Here is a 17,094-nt window from a genome sequence, read left to right as displayed (position 1 = left end):
TTTTCAGCTAGTCCCATGGCGGCTTCGCATTCACCTTTATTTTATTTTTTTAGGTCTCTGTGAATAAATAATTCCAGTCGTTGACGTAGCCGCAAATTATGCCCACGTAACTAAAAATACGCGTAGACTCTGCTTTCTGTATCGCTCCGCCGATGGCAGAGCGGCAAGCCGCCACAGGACTCACTGAAAGGGACTCCAAGCTCTGGTTGGCTCTTATCTTCAGCGTTGACATAAAAAAAGGCGGGAGCTGGGACTGGTGATCTGATTTAAATGAAGGAAATCGGCCACACAAGACCATAATTTGAAGTTTCTAAGAATGCGAGGAACGTGTAAATTGAGTTCCCGTGTTAAATGACGCGTTCAGATTCCTCTCGAGTGCACCCTTAAAGAAGTCCGTGGTCTCTTCGGTGTTTGGTAGTGAGCCATCTTTGCACCCACAAACGCCCTGCCGATCAATGTGGGAAGCGTGACACCAGACAGCACATGAAAGATAATGACACAGCTACCATCTGTCTTTTTTGTGTCACTTTATGTTGCTTCATGTTAGGGTTTCTTTGGTACCTATCATTGTATTGCTACTATGCCTGTTAGGTTGCATAAAAAAGCAACATTCACTTTTCAACAGTTATCAGCTCTGAGGGCATTACTATTCTGAACACTGGTCACTTTTTGGCGACCTATAGTTAATGTTGCGGCAGCTTTTGTTTACCAGGTGCTGCAGCATTGCCAGGAGACAAATATTTTTCACACCCGAGTGTCGTAGTCAAGTTACTGTTTGTTTGGATTTGTGACCATGCGAACACATACAACACCATCACCGCAATCTGATGAACTCCTCAAAGTATTTCGGAGTGATTGTAGTTGTTGTGGAAGTAGTTTAGGAAAGTCAGTTGATGGGCACATACTGGAAACAAATGTTTTATTCGCACTTTTGCTTTCAATCAAACTCTCATCTTCATACTCATCCATGTGCTCTAGAAATGTGTTTTCTTCAGTGCCAGTTGCGATCAGCCACATAAATTCCATCTAGGGACAAAGACCTCTGTCTGTACACATACACATTTTTGTAGCGGCTCGACGTTAATAACAAATAAACGAAAATTGAACAAGTAATTATATGAGACATTAACTACAAGCGTGCTGTGCTGGTATTGGCCATTTTCTTCTAGGAAATTTGACCCAGTGCTGTCCTTGACTTCATTACTGTTGTCTTCATATTTGTTCTGTCACTCTAAGAGATCTTCAAGCAGTTATCTCTTTTGTAGATTACATGTCTGGCCCAAGTCCGTTGCCTTCTCATGGTTTCAGCTAAAAAGTTCTTAACTTGCACCTTTTGGTCCCCTAAGCTGTTTTTCTGCCTTAGAGAGAGAAAAATAACACTTATCATTTCTTTTTCTATTGCTAGCTATGCTACCCTTAGTGTCATTTCAAGCTTTTGTTGTTAGCTTGCTAAGTTTTGGCAGCACAGGTGTATTTTCAGCCAGTATCTTGAAATTGACATGAAGAGCAGCAGCCGTGCACTTGTTCAAACTGTCGCCATTGCTGTCGCTTGTTTCTTCAGTTAACATATGGGTTTTGTTGGTCGGGGATGTTTCTTCCGTTCTTGCATTGCCCTCGGCACAACTGTACTGTCGAAGCTGACAGCGGACGATGAGCATTTGGAATTTGTTAGTGAGTACAAGTGTTGCACTTCGACCTCATTATTTAATTCATTCATTATTGATTGTATTCATCACCCAAATAAGTCAACAGTCCGTACACAAACTGGTTTTATTAATCACTCAACTAAGTCAGCAATCTGTACACATGGTCATATTTGTAGCGGCTCTAGTTTATTATTAAATAAACTGAAATTGAACAAGTAAATATATTAGATATCATTAAGTGTTCCTATTTCGCCTTTGTTTTCTGGCATGACACGAGGTACGGTACTCGGCCCGTGGCCTTTTCTTACTTTGATGGCTTGCCAGCTCAGATTTCCTTGTACATGCAATTATTTACGGGCCTTTGTAATGGACCACTTTCACTGCTAGCACTAAGATCATAATTGTAAAACAACTTGCATCATTGTTAAGCAGGCGGCTGATGTAGCTTAACAATATTAAAACGTCACCAATTGCATTTTCACTGCAGGCTATCATAACCTGGTCATCACCTAAGTAATTTTCTCTGTGTCTTAAATATATATTAGTCACTCTTATGCTTTTTTTTATATTTTGCTGTGGCCAATGTTAGCCTGTGTGTTTCTGTGTGTGTTTCTGGTGAATCAGTTCCAATCCTTGAGCTAACAGCTCAAAACGAACTGCTAGTTCTATCTCTTGTTTGGTTCTGCCTGTGTGGTGTCTTGTGGCATTTATAAGGTTCTTAGCTTTTTCGGGGGAGCTTACGAGAGTCCCGCCCAGCTATTATACTTTCTTCCTCAACTGCATATTTTACGATACATGACAATTTAGGTCAAATCAATCGCTGCCTCAACATTGTTCTCATTTTCCTTGGTCAAATTGGAGAGCCTGAACTCCAACGTTATTTATTTTTCTGCGGTCAGTTTATTACTTTTTTGCTGCTTAGTCGCTTATTTTTTCAAATCTGGGCAAATTCTATACTTATTGATTCTCCGGTCATTACATTTCACGTTTTCCTTGGTATCTTGGTATGCAGTGGCACAGTTCGCGCACAATATGCAGTCCAAGTTTTGCATAGGAAGGTGTTCTTTATTCATACATTATTTTTCTCTAAACTTTGCCGGTGATCCCCTCCTGCTATTCCTGGAGGCTGTGTCTATGTTTTCTACTATGTGTTCGTGTTATTGCATGATGCTTCCCTGCTTTTGCATTGAAGCCACCTTACAGTATAGATACGTATTCTGTGTTTTTACTTTTCAATGCGAGAAATGCGACAGTCAAAGACTCGATGGTGACGCCTCTGTGCGAGGCCGCCATTGCAGCAGTTTTGGCGCGACTGAACTGAACTAGCACACATGCTGCCGTTCTGCTGGAGGAGTGTGAGGAGAAGGCGCAGATGTTAGAACAAATCGGATTGGCTTATTGGATAACACCATAAATGTTGTACACCAGCTCAGCGCCTCGTGTCTCGCGCTGCGCACAGTTGTGTTCGAGCTTGTATTTGTGATGGGCCCCGCTGGGGGGCGTCAGCAGCTTGCAGACGTTGGTAAGTGGCGACGCCAAAGGTTCCCGAGCATCCGCAGGGACATCCCTTCAAGGGGGTGATGGTGAACAGTGCATCACCACGGACACGAGTGCCCGCGCCTAGCCGTGCGTGATATCGCCGTGTCTGGAGAAATGGGGATCCTGGTGGTTCTGCCGATGCGGAGTGCTTGGACCTTTACGAACCCTCGGCGGAGGCAACACCCCACTTCGGCCCTACCTTCCTGTAGACGGCACCTCCGGCCTGACCCGACCGGCGGAAATCAGCAGTCGTCTTTTCCTATCCTCCCCTCCATCTTTCACTTTCCTATCTCCATTTATACAACTGTCCTATATCCTACTCACTTCTTCGTTTTTCCTTTTTGCTGGCGACGAGGGTTAACCGTCTGTGACACACTACCCTGAGTTGCGTCATACGTGGTTATAGTTGGGGTGTGCAGTTGGCGTGGGCAGGAATTGGTTTCCAGTTCCTTTCGCGTCCCCTTGTTGGACTCCGTGGTAGGTGGCTGGCAACATGACCAAAAAACGAATTTTTTTTTACGGCTCCTCTCTATTCCAAACCCGATCGCTCTCTTTAAAGAGGGCGGAACGAAGCAACAGTCTTTTTCTTCATAAAGAAAGAAACTTCCGAGAGATTTATGTCATACATAGTGAAGTAGAAAGAAAGCAGGCAAGAATCCCGTCCCCTTTTCTGGAACCAAAGTGCCTAAAACATGCCATGGACCCCGAATATAAGCTATCGAAAATGTGCAGTGCCGAGTTATTATTAGAAATTTGTGATCAGGGGCTAGATTACGCAACTGTGACAAATTCTGTCACAAGTTATTGACAGTGATGTCAAAATGACGTCACGATGAGACGCCACCGCATGACGCAACGAGGAATCAGCCAATTACAGCAGGGCAGCCCCCGAGAGCATTTGAGGGGCCGTCTGCTTATTTTTTGTAAAACAAGATAAGAAAGAAGCAAAGATGAAAATAATTAATATTTTATTTTGTCAAAACATTCGGTTTCAATTTCGAAAATATTAAGCAAAAAAAATGCGTTCGAAGTTGTATTAATTTGACTGGTGGGTAGCTGTCGGTGCCGCGGAGGTGTGCTGACGGCAGTAAAAAGGCCGCTTTGCACAGAAGCAGCTGTTCCACGCCGTGTTAATGTTTTTTTGCGCGGCGTCTGGAATTGAGCTACTGTGCGGTTAACCTATGTGCACAGAAAAATTTCAACGAATGCAGTGAAGGCTACCTGACTACCGAGAGAACTTGCAAGAAGCGCTTGGTACGAAATCGACGAAGACAACTTGTTGAAATCTGTGCTGTTCGGCTCCTTCGATCGATGACAAAAATGCCAAAAGGTGAGGCGTTGCAGTATGTGGCGAGTGGTTGTTTGTTTCTTTCCCCTTGGGAAACAGAAGAAGACCACGAAGTGCCATTTGCTGGGAAATATAAAGTGCTTTGCCAGCTTATAAGCGTGTCTTACCTATATGTAGCTGTGTGACAAAGAGGTGACGACGCAACCCACCCCTTCAGAGCACTAACTTTACAAGTTGCCGCCAATACCTGCCGCACGCATTTGCTCACCGCCGGTTGTGCGATGCTGACGTGCGCCTCGCTACCAACTGCAGCCTGAAAGCCGCCCGTTGCAAAGAACCGTAATGCACACAGCACCTGCCGCCGCACCGACAGCGCACTCTCACGCAAACCTCCAAGTTTATCGCGAGTTCGTCGCACAAATACTCCACAGTCTGCTTCTCCAGTCGAAAAAGGCGTCAAAACAGCTCGTCCCGGCAAGTCAAACGCGTCTTCGTGCGTCCTCCTTCGTCGTTGATCACACCAGTGCATCCGCCTCAGTCGTATCGCTGCGTATACCGCCGCCAGTTCCTGTCAGAAACTCAACGGTCAAATTGACAGCCTCAAAACTGTGACAAAAACTGTCAATAACCGCCTGCATAATTAGGCGTGCAACGTCATCACTTCTGTCATATCCGTGACGTCATCAGCAGCCACCCATGACGCAAAAAAGAAATATGGCCGCTGGCTACAACCGACCAATAGGAGCGAGGCTTATTGACACCTTTGTGACAAGTTTTTGACAGTTTTCCTAATTGACAGTTACGTATTGTAGCCCCATATCCAAAACTCTAAAATTTCAGACATTCTATCTTTTGGAGACATTCCAGTCTCCATAACAGCACACAGATCCCGCAACACCGTCCGTGGTGTCATCTCGGAAAACGATTTCATACATAGAACCGAAAATGAAATGCTGGAAAGTCTCAGTGACCGAAATGTCACAGATGTATACCTAGTTAAAATCCGCAAGAAAAACAAAGAAATATACACTAAACACCTCGTTCTCACAATCAGCGCAAGCACATTACGCAAAACCATCGAAGTCGGATACCTTAAGGTAAATGTCGGTCACTACATTCCGAACCCACGCAGACGCTTGAATCGTCAGTGATTCGGGCGCGTCTCACCGAGTTGCCGGGGCCGCAAAACTTGTGTGAAATGCGCTTCCAAGGACCATCATTCCGAAGAATGTGATACAGAACTAAGCTGCGCAGACTGCGAAGGAGACCACGCTGCGTACTGCAGGGCGTGTCCTACCTGGATACAAGCAAAAGAGGCAATCACCATAAAGACCAAGGAGAACACTTCATTCAAAGAAGCGAGAAAGCGTTTCGCGCTTACCAACACATTCTTTTTATCAACAAAGCCTAATTTTGCTGATGTCGTGCGCAAGGGCGTCGCTCCACACAGCACTCCGGCACCCGCCGAGGCCACTTCCACCAAGCCTATGGCAGGGCCTTCCATGCCAGAGGCAGGGTCAGCGAAAGCTGGCTTGCTATTTCCAAAGGAGGCAGTTTCGTTCCGTGGGTCGGCATTCCGCAGGACTTATTCCTTTCGGGGTAAGCCTGAATCTGAGACAAGCGCGGCAACGTGGTCCTCCAGCAACTCTGGCCAGGTGATGGATATAACTTCCAGTCCGCCTGCTTGGAAGCGGCGGAACAGCCCTCTTGGACGAAAAAAGAGCGTTCTGACCTCCAAAAATTAAACATGGTTGTTTAAGCTGAGTGGAACTCTGGAGGACTGTTGAGGAGTTGCAGTCACATAACATTATATTAGGGTGAGTGTTGCCCGTAGCTTTATGTCTTCAGGAAAATAATCTTGGTCTACAACATATGAGTATCCTGATACGTAATAAAATTTTTAGACGCGATCGCGAGAAGACAGATAGGCTTTTGGGAGGTGTCACGATTTTCATTCAAAGCTGCGTTGCTACTCAAGAAATGAACATAAAATCAAAACTTGAAGCCGTTGCGGTCAGCGTCGTCAGCTATAACACAATGACTATCTGTTCTGTATACATTCCACCACATTTTACATTAACAGTCCATGATCTGCAAGAACTCATTGATGAACTTCCAGAACCGTATTTAGTACTTGAGGATTTTAACACTCCTTTTTAAGGGTAAGCGAGAGCTGTGACCCTAGAGGCCAAATAAACAAAAGTTTTATCCTCACAAATAATGTATGTTTGTTAAATACGGAAAAAAATATACTGCTCCCCTACATCTGGTAAAATTACCTGTTTAAATTTGTCATTTACTTCGCCTTCTGATTTTACCAATTTTTTATGTGATGCTATTGACAACCGATATCGTAGTGATCACCTCCCTGTATTACTCAGTTTAACATCTCCACTTGAAATAATCCCCACAAAACCGCGACGCTGGAAGCTGCATCTAGCAGACTAAGAACTTTGTAGAGCAAGAACCTCTTTACAAAATATAGACTTAGAATGCCTGAGCATCGTTCAAATAAATGAAAAGGTCATCAATTGTGTCGTAACTGCTGCACAATTAGCTATTCCGCTGTTTTCTGGAGTAGCGCGACCAAATCACAAAGGGTGGTGGACAATAGAGTGAAAGGAAAAGAAAGAACTACAATATAGAGGTTGAAGTAACTTTCTCAGCTATCCGACACACGAAAATCTCGTAAATTTTAAAAAGGTAAGAGCTAAAGCTTGGTACGTTCATCTCATTGCCGAGAAAGCGTACTGGCAGAGTTATGTTTCATCTATAAAGAATTAAATCACATGTAAAAAAATGGACCAGGTGCCAAAATTAAACGGCAACTTCTCATCTTTCACAATTCTTCTGCTGACCTCACTTGGCACAGAAAAAAGCATAAGGAAGTAGGCAGACATCTTGGGTGAACATTTTTCTGCAGTATCTATTTCATCGCAATGTACGCAGACATTTATAAAACACAAAAATATAACCAAAAAACAAAAACCACCAATAAGTGGGGGTAGAAAAGAACAGTACAACAACTTCTTCACTCTCCAAGTTCTGTCTATGAGAAATAAACTGCTCCAGGACTCAACCAACTACACTATGAAATGCTTGCCCATCTTTCTGAGCCTGCCGTAGAAGCACTTTTGAGATTATTTAACATCGTTTGGATATCAAGGAAAATACTGGAAACCTAGAAAAATTATTATTGTACCATTTTTTTAACCTAATAAACCCCCAACCTCTCCTTGCAGTCATAGACGCATAGCCGTTACGAGTGGCCTCGCCTGATCCTTTGCAAATGTACTTAATATAAGAATCACTTTTGTCCTTCATTGCTTGGAAGTTCTTGATATACATATATATATTTTTAAAAAGAATGCCCTTTAAGGGATCACCTTGTCCGTCTAGAAAATACCGTCAGAGAAGCCGTTATCTACAAAAAAAGAACATTGTCTTGCAGTCTTTTTTGATTTAGAAAAGCATATGATACAATCTGGAGGTTTGGCATTCTTCAGTACTTAACTGAGCTCGGCATCCGTGGCAGAATGCTTAATTTCATTTATGACTTTTTTGTCTAACGATTCATTTATTATCCGCCTAGGCTCAACCCTTTTGAAGTGTGGCAAGTGCGCTGCACGCACTCGCGCGCATGGGGGGAGAGAAGACGACGAAGTAGGAGAATACAGATCGGCTCGACCGTATGCTACGTGTACTGTTTCATTGCTAATTATCATTACTACGATACAACATATTTTGGCGACGAGGATGCTGTTTTGATTCGGGACCTTCACGTGGCCTGCTCACCATCCGTCAAGAGCTTTTCTGGGCTTCAGCCACCACCACCCTTCCTGCCGACTCCTGGTCATCCTGCCCTTCCATGGGAGCAATAGGAGCTGGCGTTCCGGAATTACATGCTGGCCTCTGGTGCCTCTACTCTGGGCGCGGACAGGTGGAAGGCCATCCTGCTGAATTGCCTCGGACTGGAAGGTCAGCGCATTTTTTATACATTGGCGCCGCCGTCGTCCACTCCAGCGCCAACAGCTGCGGCTTCGCACTCCGGTGACGAGGCGCCCCGCCTTGACGGATTTGATGCGGCGATATCCATCCTGTCGGAGCATTACAAATCGTCCAGTGAATGTAATCGCCGCACGTCATCGCTTTCGCCGTCGAGTTCAGGCTCCAGGAGAGACAACCGATGAGTACGTCGCTGTCCTTCGCAGCCTTGTCGGTGACTGCGGGTTTGGGACCATGGCGGACGATATGATCAGGAACCAGCTGGTGGAGAAGACCTCGAGTTGCCATCTGCGTGAGCGCCTACTCATGGAAGGCTCCTCCTTGACTCTGTCGCGCGCCATGCTCCTTGCTCGACAGTGTGAGCAAGGTTCCCGGGAAGCCAGGGAATTGGCTGAGGAGGACGCTCCAGTACATCGTGTGAGATGCGAGCGCGGATCGACACAAACACCACCTCAGGCCCATTGCTGCAAGTGCCAAAGTCAACCATCACAACCTGCTGCTGCAATACCAGAGCGCATGTGCTACCGCTGCGGTTCTACAACTCACCTAGCGAACAACCCTGCATGCCGAGCCCGCAACCACAAGTGTCGTCGGTGCGGCAAGGTGGGCCATTTCGACTCTCTCTGCAAGTCGTCCGACAGTCCTGTTCAAGTTCAGCAAGTTGCAGTTACTGCTGACACATCGTCGATGCCGGATGGCTCCAGCAGTGCGTCTATTCTCAATGCTGAAAGTCAAAAAACGGAATTTTCGCCTCAGTCCTGATTGAAGGCAAGTTCATCCGCTTCCTGATTGACACCGGCTCATCTGTGTCAATTATTTCTGAAGATCTATACCACCGATTCTTCGCTAAATGTTTCCCGCTTAAATCAACTGCAGTTCAACTATTGGACTATTCTAAGTCTAGGATTATAGTCCAAGGGTGTTTTGTTGCCACAGCAAAGTTCCACGACTGTACCGCCGGCATCCTGTTGTACGTTGTCTCGGGAGGCACCACGCTGCTGGGCCTGGATTCCATTGCCGCTCTACAAATGAAGATCAAAGGTGCATCGTTGGAATGTCTTTCCATGACACCTGATACGCCTCTGCTACCTCCTGAGCTACGTCCACACTTCGAACATCTCTTCTCCAAGGAACTCGGAGTTGCTCGTGGCTACGTGCACAAAGTCAGAGTGCAGGATTTCGTTTCTCCTGTTGCTTGCAAGCTCCGACGGCTGCCGTTTGCCATTCGTCAGCAGGTGTCCGAGGAACTCCAGAAACTTGAAGCTCAAGACATCATTGAACGGGTCGACGCTTCCAAGTGGATTTCACCCATAGTCGTGGCTCGGAAAAAAGATGGCTCCATCCGAATGTGCGTCGATTTGCGTGAGCCGAACAAGGCTATTGTGGTCGACAGTTTTCCTTTGAATCAAACGGAAGAACTTTTACATAGCTTGGCCGGGTCACAGCGTTTTTCGAAGTTGGACCTTGCCTCGGCTTACCATCAAGTACCACTTAGCCCTGAGAGTCGGGAATTGACCACATTCATTACCCATGATGGCCTCTTCCGCTTCAAACGAGTGTGTTTCGGCCTTGCTTCTGCGCCTTCGGTTTTTCAGAAGATGATGCACTTAATTTTAAAAGGGTGCAAACGTGTCCTCTTCTACATCGACGACATCATAGTCCATGGCGCCTCCCGACAGGAGCACCTGACCAACCTCCGTGCTGTTCTCGAGCGCCTGTCCCAAGCCGGACTCAAGCTCAACCACAAATGTGTCTTCAATGTTCCGAATCTCACTTTCTTGGGGCATGTTGTCAGCGGTGAAGGACTGTTTCCGCTTTCTTCTGCCATCGAGGCGATTACGAAGGCTCCGACTCCATCTAACATCAGCGAGCTTCGCTCCCTCCTTGGACTTGCGGGTTTTTACTCCAAGTTTATCCCGCATTCCGCCGACGTCGTTGAGCCTATGCGCGCCCTACTTCGAGGCAGCGACTCCGCCTTCACTTGGACTGCTGCTGCGGATTCAAGCTTCAAACTACTGAAGTCCATGTTGGCGTCATGTGACATGTTGCATTTTTTTGATCCTGCCCTTCCCGTGGTCGTAACGACTGACGCTTCCGGATATGGCCTTGGGGCAGTGCTTCAGCAAGACAACGGCCATTCCCTGCAAACTGTTGCGTTTGCCTCCCGTACCTTGACACCCCAAGAAAGAAAGTACTCTGTTGGTGAACGTGAGGCCCTAGCTTGCGTTTGGGCATGCGAACGGTGGCACGTGTATTTGTGGGGCCGGCCTTTTGTTCTACGCACCGACCACAGTGCACTTGTCATTTTGCTGTCGACGAAAGGAACGGGCCATCGGCCGTTGCGAATTTCACGTTGGTCGGCTCGCCTGTTGTGCTACAACTACACTGTAGAGTGCCGCAAAGGCAATGACAACTCTGTTGCGGATGCTCTGTCTCGCCTTCCCTTACCGACCACTTCGTGCAGTGAGCCCAGTGAGTTAGACGCCAGTGACGACGACTTCGTCTGCCTGCTATCGCCAGCCGTGACACAAGAGCTTCAAGAGGCAACCATCAGCGACGCGGCAGTTGCTCAAGCCATTCAGTTTACATCGGCGACATGGCCGGACAAGAAATCCCTACCGGAGAACCTTAGGCCATACTATCTCCTGCGCTCGGAGCTGTCCGTCGTGCAAAGCGTCTTGTACCGAAGTGACAGGCTCGTCGTTCCCGAAAGTTTGCGATGACGCCTCATGGACATCGCGCGCGAGTCAAACCCCGGGATCAGCCGCACGAAAAGTCGACTGCGAGAGCTCTACTGGTGGCCGCGAATGGACGAGCACGTCGAAGAAATGGTACGGACATGCGTCGTGTGCCAGTCCTGTGATAAATCGGCTCGTCCAGTGGCAGCTCCTCTGAAACCTGTCGCCTTCCCAGGGAAACCTTGGGATAAGGTTGCCATTGATATCGTGGGGCCTTTCGACCAAGCTCCCAGTGGCTGCCGCTTCGCGATTACTCTCATGGATTATTACAGTAAGTGGCCAGAAGTTGTCTTCGCTGATGCCATCACAACTAAAACCGTTCAAGAATTCCTGCTTGGCCTCTTCGCTCGTGAGGGTTACCCTCAAGAGATTGTCTCTGACCAAGGACCTTAATTTTTATCGATGGCCATGCAAACTTTCCTCCGCGAACGGGGGATACGCCATTGCTACTCTTCAGTGTACCATCCCCAAGATAATGGACTCATTGAACGATTCAATCGAGTGCTTAAGTCCTACATTCAGCTAGCTCTGTGCGAGCGACGCGACCTACGTACAGCGATTGTGGACTACCTCGGTGTCTACCGCTGTACGCCCCATGCCACGACAGGAATTGCACCAGCTGTCCTACTTCATGCCCGGTTGCCCCGCACAAGGCTTAACGTCGTAGGACTGCCGGATCAGTCCTTCTCAGTGGATCCGACAAAAGCGCTTAAGCTTTTGCGGCAGAGGCTTGACGAAAAGCAAGCGCAATACAAGCTTTATGCGGACCAGCGGAGTGGCGCCCAGTGTCGTGACTTTCAGATTGGCCAGTACGTGCGTGTCCGCGAACCAAATGTGTGAGGCAAACTGTCAGCTCGGTTTTCGGAGCCTCGGAAGGTTGTGGAGCAGCGTGGACCTGCATCTTATCTGCTGGATGATGGGCGAGTGTGGCACTCGTCCAAGTTTTCTGCGGTTCGCCCAGAAGTAGTTCAGCAGCAACTGTCCTCCTCAGCTCCAGTGGCCCTTTTCGCTGATATTTCGCCCCCTATCGACGGCAACCGAATGCCGCCGCCCAGTCCACAATCCGGAACCGTGGTACAGGGTCCTTCTTCGGACGCGCCTTCAATCCATATGATGCCAGCCGTTCCGCCCGCTCCGGAATCGGCAGCCGCTCCTCAACCCTCGTGTAGTAAATCCACAGCAGCAACTGCGGCTTCACCTCCTGCGCCGCCTCGTCGAAGTACTCGCAAAAAGAAGCGGCGCGCATGGTTCAAAGACTATGACATCCGCTAGACATTTTGTTTTTTTTAAGTGCGGCGGAAATGTGATAAAGATGAAGTGTGGCAAGTGCGCTGCACGCACTCGCGCGCATGGGGGGAGAGAAGACGACGAAGTAGGAGAATACAGATCGGCTCGACCGTATGCTACGTGTACTGTTTCATTGCTAATTATCATTACTACGATACAACACCTTTCGAAGATTTTTCTTGAACGAAATGCAGTACCTCAAGGGTATATTTTAAGCACTACTCTCTTTATAGTGAAAATAAATTCTATTAGCAAAGTAATACTGAGATCTTTGATGTATTCACTTTATGTAGTCGGCCTCCAGATAGCTTGCACATCCTCCAACATATCGAGATGCGAAAGACAAGCGAAATAACAATAAACAAACTGTCCTCATGGGCAGGGAGAAATGGCTTCCGGCTCTCTGGACAGAAAACAGTAGCCATTATTTGCTCACTCAAACGAGGGTTACACGCCGATCCGACCCTATATCTGCACGAAACTCAGTTGCCTGTAATAAATGGAACACAAATTTTTAGGTATAACATTTGACAAAAAACTCACTTTCCGGCTTCATACTAATGAGTTAAAAAAGAAAACTTCCCGATCAAAGAACATACTCAATGTCCATTCGCATAAATCGCGGGGTTCTAATAGGGCAAGCCTTCTAAAAATTTACTGCTTTGTTGTGCGATCATGCTTAGAATATGTTAGTAGAGTATATCGCTCAGCAAGACCATCGTACTGGAAACGACTCTTCCCAGCGCATTATTTATGTTTACGTCTTTCAACTGGTGGTTACAGGACGTCACTTATAAACACTTTATGTTGAAACCAACCAAGCGTCACTTACAGACAGAAGCACCATGCTCACACGCTCATACCCATTAAAATTTCGTTTGATGCCCAAACACTTATGTTACCCCATAGTCACAAAATGCCCAGCGATTAGGCCAGTCCTCCTGCGCTTTGAAGCGATGTGCCTAAACCTCGGCGTACTGGATACATTACCTGGCATTGCTCGAAGTCGAGGTCCACTGCTTCCATGGTACAATTTTCCTGCAATCTGTGACCTCACTCTTAACTCCATTGCAACGTATAATACAAGAATTCCTTGGTTTCGAAAAAAAATACAGGAGTTTTACAGGGTTTTATACTGATGAATCAAAAACAGATAGTTACGTAGGAAGCGCAGAGGTGCGAGGGAATTCGGAGGAAATAGTACGACTACCACAGTGTTCCTCCATCTTCAACGCGGAATGCTAGGCAGTGTGTGCGTCCATATAAAAATACTAAGCGAGAACCACAACAAAATGCTCTTACTTACTCAAACTTCTAAATGTACTTACAGCTCTCCATTCTAATACTGCAAGCACCCCTCTGTTAGGTTACATCACAGACCACATAAGAACTGCCACAGCTCAAACACAAAATATAAAACTGCGCTGGGCCCCTAGTCATGTGGGAATAAAAGGCAACGAGAGAGCAGATTTGAGTGCTGCTAATGCTCGTGACAAGAAAAAAAATAGAAATATGCCGTTTAATGATAGCACGAAATTAGTAGAAAGTAATCTAAAGTAAAAATGACAGTCAGCTTGGAACAGTGAAGTAAATAATAGACTAACTTGGTAAAAGCAGATTTAGGTCATTTAATTCGTGTGTGCACCAGGTACGTATCAAGGAAGTGATCTTATGCCGTCTCCGAATAGGCCACACGCACCTTAGGCACAACTTCCTTCTAACAAAAGAAGACAAGCTTCTTTGTAAAGAATGCTGAGATGAACTCACGGTTAGCTACATTTTATTATCTTGTGTGAAACTGGAAAAACTAAGAAAAAGTACTTTAATAAATTTTAAAATTAATGCATTCTATTTCACCTAGCACTGCTCTTAAATGATAATGCCATTGTGAACATACCTTCTATTTTTAGCTTTTTAAAACAAGCAGGCATATTTTAAAAATTTGTAAATTTTTAACGACTAGCTCGCTTTGTTTCATGATACCTCTAAGACAATTTCTCATTCTGAAAAGAAGGCTGAGGATTTTAATTGGTTGTTTGGGAGCCTCAGTAACTTTACTCAGGCAAGGATAGCTGCTGAGGCTACCTGACCTTTTTTAAGGCTTTTACATTTAGCCATTTTCAAAATTCTTCTCTGTTATTACTCGACAGTACAATCTTTTAGGCCATCTACACCACTGATAATATTTCACATTTGTAAACATTCTACAGAAAACTTGTTCCATACCTTGAGCTTGCCGCATGATGGCCTTAGCTTCCTATGTGCCATAAAACCCAATACAGCACGTTTGTAACGGATGCTCCCGGGAACTTGAGTAGCAAAGATGTTGATAGAGCCTGGCGTGCTCAGTGTGTCGAAATGCGGCAGCTAAGGCGACAGTGGCAGCGGGATCAAAAAGCAAGATAACAGGACTCTGCAGTGCGAGTGGCCAAAGTGGAAGTGAAGTGGCTGAAACGCGAAAATCTCTCAACGTAAGCAGCCAAATGGAACCAATGCGTAGACAATGTGGAGCAGAGGCGAGCAGTTCACATCCCGCTGGTGAAAATTTGATGCAGTACATTGTGTAATCAGCATCCCCATAGAACATTCAGACCCCATCATGACTGGTCGTTGGTGTATAGGCCTATGTGACGATGTTTGTACCTTTTTTTGGTTTGATTGTAATGACTGCCAACCTCTCATCCATGCAGACAAGTTGGCCAATGTTCCTTGCAGCAGTAGATTATGAGGGATACTGATCTCACGAGGTCACAAAAAATCTTCGTATTGTCCGAAATTTGTATAATCCAAAATGATAAAACTCCTTGTGCAGAAGCATGAGAGGTGCGTGCACGCAGGTTGTTTATGGCTGACAAGATTTAGTCACCACCGTGTGCCCTTGCACAGGGCTCGCGGTGTATACCGTGCGACAGGTGATCGCGCGTTGGAGATGTGTGGGTGGCGCTTAGTGCTTGACGCGGTTGCGGCTCTCACGTTCGTATCATCCATATAGGTTTGGGAGGTTGTACGGGGCAAGCCAGATCCTACGCATTATACTGGGATGTGATCCGTTCTTTGAATTATATCAGTTCATGTCTTCCTAAAATATATCTCCACTGTGATCGTTCCATTGAGATTTTACTCTTTTTCTTCGTGAATCAAGAATTATACTGCATATTTTGAGAGCTTGTGACCGCGTACCAGAATGTGTGTTCAACCCCTAACACTGTACACCACCAGGCACCAAAAAGACTAGAGATAAACCACTCGAAGAAGCAATTTTCAACCGCAAAATTTATTTGACTTGTCACTAACCAGTGGTAATTTTCTTTGTATCGTTCTTCTTGCTGATGGGCTCTTTATTTTGATCATTACATCCGCTAACTTGCTTAGCAGTTTTTTATTTTAAACCATTTGCTTTTAACTGATGCTCACACTGTTTGCTGCATGGCCATATGTCACTGTATATGATAATGTCTCAAGACTCTAAAATCCTCAGGTGGTTGCAATTTCCGGAGCCCTTCTCTGCGGCCTTGCTCACAGCATGAGTCGCTTTGGGATCTTAAACCCCCATAAACCACAAACCAATCACCAGTAGCACAGAGCTGTACTGCTAGGTTCCACACGTCACTCATATTCTATCATCATTACTATTAGTGCACTTTAATAATAAAATAACAGAGGAAGGAAAAGGCGTCGCCAGCGGTGGCATCTGCCATTGAAACCTGAAGCACCTGATCTACGGCTAACGTAATAGAAAAGACAGGGAGACGAACAAAAGTGGGGAGCGATAGTAGAGGCGACCATACTTGCCTTCCTCAAAATCCGTTGCTTATTTCATAACAGGCCGCGGTTGTTAGTCTTTTTTCACTGCTTTGTGCTCTGACTTCACAGTATGTGTTCTTGTGGATGTGATAGTGATTCTCTTTCTCATTATCTTGGTCACTCTTCCTTAACTGCTAGCCAAATCTGTCGCATACTGTCCATGTATACTGGTGCAGATGCTTTGCAACTCCTAATTCACTGGCATGCACCCTTATTAAGCAAATTAGTGCAGTTGAGTGGCGCACTGCCCATCTGTCATCGTACTGTCATACATCGGGATGGCATACAGGATTTGTTTTCTTTTCTGCACTCTCTATCTTGATCTTTTTTCGAAATCACCACTCTGTAAGTCTATTGTTATTACGCTGCAATACCCACGAACCAAGGTGCGAGGGCACTACACCCGCTTTTCTATGTTGCCGAATGTTTCAATGCCTATCTCTTGCAGCTATTCTTGCTTTCGTTTGTTTATTTCGTCAATCGACCTACTTCTATAGCTTTTTGAACTCAGTTTTAATTGTCTCTATGAAGAGTAATCCCATTTTGTTTTCTTTTCTATCTTGTCCATCGCTTACTCCTCGCCTTTCCGCTCATTGCCTATCTCTTTCAGCTATTCTTGCTTTAGTTTCTTTTTTCCTCTCTCTTCCTACTTCCTTTGCTTTCTGCACTCAGTTTTTTTTGTCTTTATGCAGAGTAGTTTCATTTTGTTTTCTTTGCACCTTGTCCTTCGTTTAGTCTTTACATTCCTGCTCACTGCGTTTCTCTTTCAGCTATTCTTGCCTTCTTT

The 17,094-nt window shown here is 45.8% G+C and overlaps 1 protein-coding gene across 1 annotated transcript in view; it reads left to right on the top strand.

Annotated features, from left to right (window-relative positions):
- The window catches only part of LOC144106613 (DDB1- and CUL4-associated factor 10 homolog), a 168,394-nt gene that overhangs the window by 113,408 nt on the left and 37,892 nt on the right, over positions 1 to 17,094 (top strand). The window lies entirely within an intron of this gene.

Source organism: Amblyomma americanum, chromosome 10, assembly GCF_052857255.1.
Source record: "Amblyomma americanum isolate KBUSLIRL-KWMA chromosome 10, ASM5285725v1, whole genome shotgun sequence".
Lineage (NCBI taxonomy): Eukaryota > Metazoa > Arthropoda > Arachnida > Ixodida > Ixodidae > Amblyomma > Amblyomma americanum.
The sequence above is the reverse complement of the archived record's forward strand: the minus strand, read 5'-3'. Positions and strand labels throughout refer to the sequence as shown.